This window comes from Miscanthus floridulus, chromosome 6, assembly GCF_019320115.1.
Source record: "Miscanthus floridulus cultivar M001 chromosome 6, ASM1932011v1, whole genome shotgun sequence".
NCBI lineage: Eukaryota > Viridiplantae > Streptophyta > Magnoliopsida > Poales > Poaceae > Miscanthus > Miscanthus floridulus.
In genome coordinates, this window is record NC_089585.1 from 96,339,479 (window position 1) to 96,348,763 (window position 9,285).

The 9,285-nt window shown below is 49.2% G+C and overlaps 1 pseudogene; it reads left to right on the forward strand.

Moving 5' to 3' along the window:
* Window positions 1–6,592: 6,592 nt before the first annotated feature.
* LOC136458707 (uncharacterized) lies at window positions 6,593–8,593 on the forward strand (annotated as a pseudogene).
* The last annotated feature ends 692 nt before the right edge of the window (window positions 8,594–9,285 follow it).

The window sequence follows — 9,285 nt, forward strand, 5'->3', positions numbered from 1 at the left end:
AATAACAATGAAAATGCTAGAGTATTATTTTTCCAAAAAAAATTCACCAATTAAACAAGGCCCTAGAGAAGCCAACGCTGCGGCGACGGAGACCTCTCTAACAAACTGTGCACGCAAAAAGGCAGCAAAATTATGTGCTGAGAGAGGGTGGATTAGAAGGCAAGTCACCATCAATCGTCAACCCAAATTCAACCTGGTCCCGGCCCACCCATGACTATATGAGCTCAATCGTGAGGGTTTCGTGATTTCGTCTTCATAATTGGCTTGCCGAAAAATCTGTTTGCTACTGTCAGTGCCCACATTTTTAGCTTCATCCATTTGATATGTGCGATCAAATCTTAGCCGTGCATATTGGCCATGTTTGCTTGTCTTCTAATTCGTATTTTCAGCTTGTTTTTTAACCTGGAATAATGTTTTTCTCTCACGACAAATCAGCAGGAACAGTGTTTCGGTTTTTTTTTTTTAGCGAAGCGAACATGACCAAATGGTTGTTGAACTGTTTGTAACCGGTCCAATTCTCTTTGCTTATTAATACGATGATGCACAGTTCTTCTAAGTATTGAAAAAAGGCCATGTTTTTTTGGGGTGACTCCATGTGCATATGACTTGGAAAATTATGTTGACATCGACCAAGCATTGAGCTTATTGGATAAAGCATACAATTAAACTGCACTATTCTGAGTGCCGGTGTGAACCAGTGAATGGAGAACAGGTCTTGTCGATGACTTCAGACTTTGAAAGAGCCTTTTTTCTGATTTGCCTTTTAATTCTTCTAGATTGATGTAGCAAGATATAAATACTTCTATGACTAATTGTAGCATAGTGCTAAGTCAAATTATCTTAATTTTGACCAAATTTATATAAAAAATCAATATTTATCATACTAAACAAGTATCATTATATTTTTTATGGAATATGTTTTCATAATATATTTATTTAAACTCATAAATATTGATATTGCTTTATTTAACTTAGTTAAAGAAAAGATAGTTTGACTTAGACCAAACTTAGAATTGGATGGAGGTATTAGAAAATTTGAACAATAATTGTTGGTCACAAACACTGTTTTCTTTTAGCAAATGGCGGCCGAATATTCATACGGAGAAAAGACGATGTTCTATATAATACATAATGCTGTCCCCGTCAATGGTTTTCAGTATCTACGACTAAACAACGTAGGAGACATTGTACGTAAGAGGATTTTTAGCTTAATTCTACACCACCCAATTAAGCACAAATAGCATATGTTCTTCCACAACCAAGACGACAAGGTGACAGCCAAAGTTATGCCCAAAAAGAGCAATGATGTAAAGTTGGCGGAGAAAAGTTGGTGGTTCCAAGAAAAAGCTAATCACCACGTAGGTACCGAGGCTACAAGCAGGTTTGAGGCTACATCACTGTGCAATGCAGGCATTACACGCTAGTTCTTTGTTTCTGGGTCCACTATTCTCTCACATGCTCACATACGTCGCTTTCAACTGCTCCACCTTGTGTCCCATGTCTCTGCTCTCTCTGCCAAGCCATCGACGTCTCTGCCGCTTTCAACTGCTCCACCTTCTGTGCCCATGGCTCTGCCGCGCCACTGATCAAGGCGCGTCAGTGTCGCGCCAAGATCACTGACACGTCCTGATCGGTGGCGCGGCAGACCCTGCTACGTCATCAGTCAGCGTTCCCGGTCTTCGTCACGTCATCCTTCCGCCGCGCCACCATGCATAGCATGACGTGGCATATACGTTTCGCCGCGCCATGGCAACAGGCGCGGCTAAAAGTGTTAGATTTGAAAATAAAAAACAAACGGTGTTAGATTTAGAAATAGTTTAAAAAAAAGTGTTAAAAATAAAAATAAATTCGCATGTGACACTAGCTTTTGAAGTTACTACGAAAGTTCTAGCCTACTTCAACGTTCTAATAGCCAATGGGTCGGTCATCGCCTCATCGGTGTCCCTATCCTCCTCACCGTCACCGGCACGGCTAGCTCCACCAGCCACCGCTACTTAAAACGCCAGCCACACCGACGGGAGCATCCACAATTCGTCCGCCCGAGACGCACGCAAACATGGCGCCACAGCCCAGCAAGCACGGCCGTTGCACTCGCCAGCTGGTCTTGTTCCTCCTCACCCTCCTCCTGTCGTCGTCAACCGCGGCCCTCGCCGCCGTTGTCCCCACTTCCTACTCCTCCCACTGCTCCTCCCCGTCCCCTGCAGCCCCCGAGACGCACGCAAACAGTGAAATCCGGCAGCAGCAGCAGGTTTCCACGTCGATCTGGCGGATGGACCCGCAGCGCATCGTCACAGTGGCCTCCACGACGCTCTCCTGTGTCTTCACCGTCTTTTGGAGCCTCCGAGCCGGTAGGAGGAACCGCGAGGAACCTCGTGCCATGTCAATGGCCATGCACGTCGTTATTATTTTCCTGGGGTGCGTCGCGTTGGAGTTCATCCTGTCGCACTGGGTGTTTTTCCTTGTCACGTTCGTTCACATGTTTAAGGCATGGATGCACATGCTCATATTGAGGCGAGTCTGATCCATATGATACGCACATGTTTAGCTAGTGGCCTGAGGCATGCATGCACATGTTCATATTGAGGCGACGAGGCTGATCCTTCGGTTGGTCGTCGTCTGATCCATATGATACGCGCTGTGTGGAGACTTAGGAATCGGGCAAACCGCCATAGCCCACGTCGTTTGCTTAACACTCCTATTTGAAATCTATTGGTCGTATACTTTATGGAATTATCAAACCAGAAAAGCTGCAACGTTTATTTTCAGTTTTTCATTCACGCAGCACAAAACATCGTCTCGCGCGATCTGTGTGCTCTGTATTTGTCAACCAGATATCGCGTCTCTGTATGTCCTCACTTTTTTTAATTGCTGCGATCGGCAGCTTGCCACAACATTTTAACACCTCGATCGATACTGCTCGCAAACAGGAACAATCGATTCGCTAGCAACGGTATATGCTCAAGCTGAATCACCCTATGCAGTTATGCTGGTAGCCTGGTACCCAATGCAAATAAAAAGAAATAAGGGCATGCTTGATTTTCACCGAAATGTACCATGCACTAGCCAAACTTTGGTCATCAAAATTGGTGACCATGGTTTTTGGCCACCAAAATGAACTAGCATGGACAAATGAGAGGGCCGCCAAGCCAAAATTTAGCACCCAAACGAGGTCAATTCTGGTCAAAGGAGCCAAAGTTTGGCTTGGCATCCTTCGGAATATTTAGAGGGTATTTGGGACTGCTCCACAAACTACACCGTTGAGTAGCTTCAAAAAAAAACTAGAGTTTGTGGAGCACCTCTTTAGGTGATTTTCACAATTGCACCATTTTTCCTCGAACAGAGTGCGTGGAGCTGAAACCATTTGGCTAACAAACGTGGAGCGGAGCAGTCCCAAACACCGCCTTAAGCAACCAAACAAGTACCTCATATATGTGCCGTGCTGGTAACCGGTAAATGAACCCATACGGATAAAACACCGTGACTTCGAGTGTCTATGTTAGTTATAACGTTCCCGATATGCGATAAATGTTTTTCTAGTGTCTTAGTTGGATACATGCTATATATTATAATCGAAAGTTTGTCATCCAAGTGCCATATTTGGGGCATGGTTTTCAATAGGGGTGGGCAAGACTTCAGCAAAATAGATTAACCAAATCCAAACAAAAATCGAGTTTAAACGAAAAAGTTGATTACCGAAATTTTCGTGAACTATTCAGTGAAAACTTTTTTGCGCTATTCAGTCGGTGATTTATCCGATTCTGAGCGGGTATTAACCGAATTTCTTTGTGACCATTATATTAAACACTAAAACAGTGTCCGGTGCATATTTAAATGTATTTCTATGATACTTTCTTTGTTAGAAACATTCTTTGTTGCTTTTTCTTTTGTTTTATTGTGTGATGCATTTTTTGTTTGGTGGTTTCCAATACAATTATGTTGTTGCATTGTCTCCAAATCAAACTGATTTAATAAAAAACGAGGTTGGTCTGCTATTGGTTTTTTGGCAACAAATTTAGTTAACATTTTGTCAAAATCGAAATTATTGATAACTGATTTCACCGAATGGCAAGCCTAGTTCACAGTAGCACAGATTTAGAATACAAATCATCAATGCTTCGTTGTTGTGAAATCAATTTGTACAACAAATCAACATCCAACGACTCCGACTGGGCGACCACGGCACGGTGGGCCATGGCGCCGCCACATGTGTCCCAGCCCACCAGCGACTGGGTGAACGCGGTGAGGCGGGCCAAGGCACCGCCGCGCGCATCCCTGTTCACCAACGCCTGGGCGCGCGTGTGCCGCCACGAAGACGACGACGCATCTCACCACCGGACTCTGAGGGGTGGAGGGAGATGCTGCCCCAACAAGCGGACCCGCTGGCGGCCGCTCGCGTCACCAGAAGCAGGCGCCCACGCCAGCGCGGCATCCCGGAGCCGTTCCGCGACCGCTGCCTGAACTGCTTATCCTTCACCCACTGCATCGCCACCTGCCGCCTACCGCTGCGATGTTTTTGTTGCCGAGGATTTGGGCACCTGGCCAGGGACTGTAGGTGCTCTCGCTCACAGGGGACTGGCAGGGTAGGCGTTGCGGACTCTGGCCAACGTCGCTCTGTCAGGGTGAGCTGGGCTCCGGGCAGCCCAGGCATGCTATCGGGCTCGCAAGCGAGCGGCACGACCCCTCCAGCCTCTTCGCCTCCTGCCGCCGCACAGACAACGGCGGCGGCAGCCACCATGGCACCTTCGGTGGAGAAATTGACGACACCTCCTGCAGTCCCTGACCTGTGGGACCCATGCAACTTCGAATCCGCCTCCGCAACGCAGCCTGGTCATGGACAGGACATCGAATGACATCCTGCCTCGAATCCCATGATTCTACTGTGATCCTAGGATCACGTTAACCACCCACGACCGCGAGACAGGAAAGAACTTCGGTCTACAGGTTGAGGTCGATCCGGTAGAGGTGACCTCCAACCAGGATGCCCCTGCACCCTGTCTGGCATTAGACCCGACGCCGGCCACTGAAGCCAAGCCGGCGACGCCCCTGCGGCATGAGGTGGCCAGTGGAAGCCATCTGCTCCTGCCCTCTGATGCAGCACCAACCACGACGAGACGAGTCGATCATGCAGGCGCAACCGTCGACCAGGTTGGGATGGAGGTCCCACCGTCCTCCCCGACGAAGGCACACTCAACGGCTCTGCCTTCGGCTCAGTGCATGGTTGTCGGACCGCAAACTGAAGCGACCGATGGCACAGCAACAACTGAGCTAAGCACTGAGGACACGCCCACATCGAGGGAGGCCGCCAAGCGACTGGCCAGGTTCACCGAGGAGGTCCAGGTAATGAGGCAACCACCTCTCATCAACTCCTCGCCCAAGCAGAAGCCGGCGCCAAAGCGGACCTTGCCCCTTAGGAGTAGGCGGATTGCTAATCAGCAGATGGACCACATCCCGACATCCAAACGCGGCGAAGTAATGCTCATGAAGAAGATGGGGTTCCAGGCACCATCAATACCGAGTTCCTCTGCGGCCAAGCGTTCGTCCGAATCCTACTTCAAGGGCACCCGATGAGTTGTTCCTAGCATCCAGGGCGATAACAAGTGGAGCAGCTCACCGGCCTTCGGCCATGAGCCATAGGCCCACGCGTAGTTTAGGTTGATCCCAATGGATCACAAGGATGTCATAGCCAAAATATAGCCCCTTTAAGGTATCAGCCGGGCTGAGAAGTCGAGAACGGCATCTCTTGTATTTTTCTTAAAATTCTATCTTCTTGATACAATGATACAGCCATTTTTCAACAATGAACCTTTTTGACCCATTTGACCATTACAGAACATTGAAACCCGAGACCGCATCTCCCGATCCACGTCGTCATGCTCATGCATGAGTCCTCTTCTGCAAGTGTGTCTCCGTCTTTAAAACTAACCATCGATCCCTTGCCCAAATGGAGCTTTTTTATATTGGTTTTGCTTTGCATGTCTCTCTTCATTAAAAAAATAGTGCCATATATATGAATAATAACAAACTAAGGTTGACGTTTAATTACTTGGAAAAGTAGTAAGCATCGCCACATGAATGCTCGTTTAGGAAGCCACCTCGATGCGCCGCCTGCCCTGTTGAGAAAGAAATAATACTCCGTCAGAACATGTACGTTTGCCATTAGGATTTAGGTCGTGTGAGGCGCTGTCAGTCAACAGTACATTATTATAATTTGAGGCACGCAGGGACACAGCGTCTTACAGGAAGGAACAAATGCCCACTATGTTGTTCTTTCGTTTTCCTCGTGATGCAATGTAATCGTCGTTCGTCGATGCATGAAACCAAAAGCGACGTACGTGCTTGAAACAACTCCGAAAGTTCTGTGGACCTTCTCGTCATCACAAGGGACCAATGCTACCATGCCACAAAATGATAGCATGCGTTTCTAAGCAAAGTGGTCCATTAAAACTCTTCAATAATATAATTTAGGTGTCCGAATTTTAAGATGATTTTATTTATGCTACAATTAACTAGTATAACTAAAAGACAATTGTTTGAACGGCAAAAAAAAAAAAAAAAAAACAGACACCTGAAATACAGGATTCACGTTAGTGATAAGCTTCGTTCGGCAACAAAATATGTTTAGTTTTGTTAAACGCATTTTTCAGGAAAAAAAAAAGAAACTAAGGTCTCGCGGAACTCCGAAGCTATCCGGTCAACAATGGATAGATCGTCACTTTTCATCAATGTTAGACGGACGGTGACGTCCAATCGGCAAACATTCCCTTTATATTGCCGTGTTTGTGCCTCACCTTCCTCTACTTAAACACCAGCCACACCGACGAGACCATACCACACTTCATCATCACCAAGCTAAAGTGCTAAACATGGCACCACCGCCCAGCAATAATCCCCGCCATTGCACTCGCCAAGTCCGCATTGTGGTTGTGGTCCTGCTCCTCCTGTCGTCCATCGCCACCACCCTCGCAGCCGCTGTCCCGTCCTCCTACTCCTCCCACTGCTCGTCCCCATCTCCTGCTCCCGACCTTCCCATCGACGTCGGCGAGGACATTCATGAACTCGTCAGCTCCTTCCATCTCTCCACTGGCTTCTTCTCAGGCAGCGGTGCAGACAGCCTCTTCTACCCCGACAACGGTGGCGGCCTCCGCCAAACACCACCGCTCCTTCAACTTCAACCTCCACGACCGCTTCTTCACATTCATCTCCGACGGCGTCTCCCGCACGACCGACCCCGCCTTGATCCATCTCACCGCCACTCTCACCCTCTTCGGCTACCGTGTGGAGACCTATGAGTACAACGGTGACACCATGCGCGACCATCGCGCCCATTCTATTTCCTTCCACCTAGACGGCTACTACTACTCCACCTCTGCTGAACTCTGCATGGTCGGCGCGGGCACCGAGCACGCCGCCGCCGTGGCCGGCGGCTCCGTAAAACACTACGCGGACGTCGCCCTCCGCCTCCGCGTTCCCAGCTGTCCCAGCCGATTTCGAGGCCGTCTCCCTGGTCACGTACGCCGAGGGCGACGACGTCTACAAGTACAGCGGGCGTGCCTCGTGCCCCCCAACGCCCATGGAGCCGGAGGCCACCGCGGGGCGCGCTCTCATGCCGCCGCAGGCGCAGCACAGAGGCTTCTCTTGTTCGGCCCTCAGAGCCCGGCTCATCACTAACTACATACTGGAGTACGGGAGCAGGCACGCGTCAAACACCTCCTCCTCCTCCGGCTCCGGCTCCTCACTGCCGTGGTTGCGTGAGCCACGGATGAACGTGAACCAGGTGCGCTGCGCCGCTAACGGCGCGGTGCGCGTCTATGCGGTGTTCTCCAACGATACCAGCCTGTGGACGACGCCCATGGACCGCTTCTTTGTCGAAGAACAAGCCGTCGTCGCCGACGGGTTCTGGGACTCTGCGACGAGCCGGCTCTGCCTTAGCGCTTGCCGGGTAGAGCGCTTGGCTTCGGGGCCATCCGCTACGGAAAACCTGGAGGTGCGCGAGCGCGGGATCGGAATGAGCTTCTGGTTCCCGGCCGTGTGGACCATTCGCGACCGGAGCGTCGCCGCCAGCTTGCTCTGGAACGCGAGCGCCAACAGCCACGCTGGTGTAGTCTCCAGTCCAATAACAGCGTCGAGCTTTACGAAGGTCATCCGTGGCAACCTCTCTGACGTGGCGTACCAGTACAACCATACAATGCTTGAGACGGCGAAGCAGCATTATCTCAAGGCCACGCTGAGCAACGACAAGAAGAGCAAGGATTCGTTTCCGAGCAACCACACTTACTCGTACCGTGATTTCGAGTTCAGATTCTTCCTGGACGACCAAAGCGGCGGCGGCGACGGCGGCGGGCGCGCCTACCCTGTCTCTATCAAATGGCTCAACGGACTGTCAGATACTGATGACCGTCCAATTCATTTCGTTCGACGAGCCACGATTTGGGCACGGCAAGGGGAGGATCAGTAGCCTCAGAGACAGCACCGACGATCTGTACTTCGAGCCGAGGGACATCACCTTGCTCGGCGTGTACATCCAGGCCGGTCTTAGAGGAGAGGGCTGGAGATGCGACTGTCGCGGCCCAAACCGCTAGGGGACTCATGACTAATATATTTATGTAGGAGATATACATAGCTATTATAATAAAGCATTGAAGGTCCATGTATTTAGAGGATGTTTGGATACTAATAATAAAACTAATTATAGAAGCCATGACTAATTCGCGAGATAAATTTATTAAGACTAACTAATCCATCATTAGCATGTGTTAATGTAGCATCACATTGTCAAATCATAGACTAATTATGCTTAATAGATTCATTTCGCAAATTAATTTCAAACTGTGTAATTATTTTTATAATTAATTTATATTTAATACTCTAAATTAGTGTCAAACATCCGTACCACTAAATTTGGGAGGGGGCCGATCGACTTTCCTGTCTTTTTCGCGGTCTCGTCCGACATCCAACACATCATGCCTCGACTAGTCAACCGAGCGTGAAGCCGTCCTACTTGTACGCGAGTCCGAGCGACGGTCTCTTCGGCGCCGCGTGGGACATCGGCCATACCTTATGGAGTGGAGCGGTTCTTGCAGCAGCGGCTCGGTGGCGACTTCTTTCTCTGTTCGAGTAGCAGGACTGCAGGAGGTCGGTCTCAACTTCCCCATAGTATATATAGATCTTCAGCCAAGAAGCTTGGCACTCGATAGTACACTGATGGATATGTATCAGCCTTACTTATTTCTCTCCGAAGAAGCAAGAATCACCCATTGCATCGAGAGTTCATTAATAATAATTTGG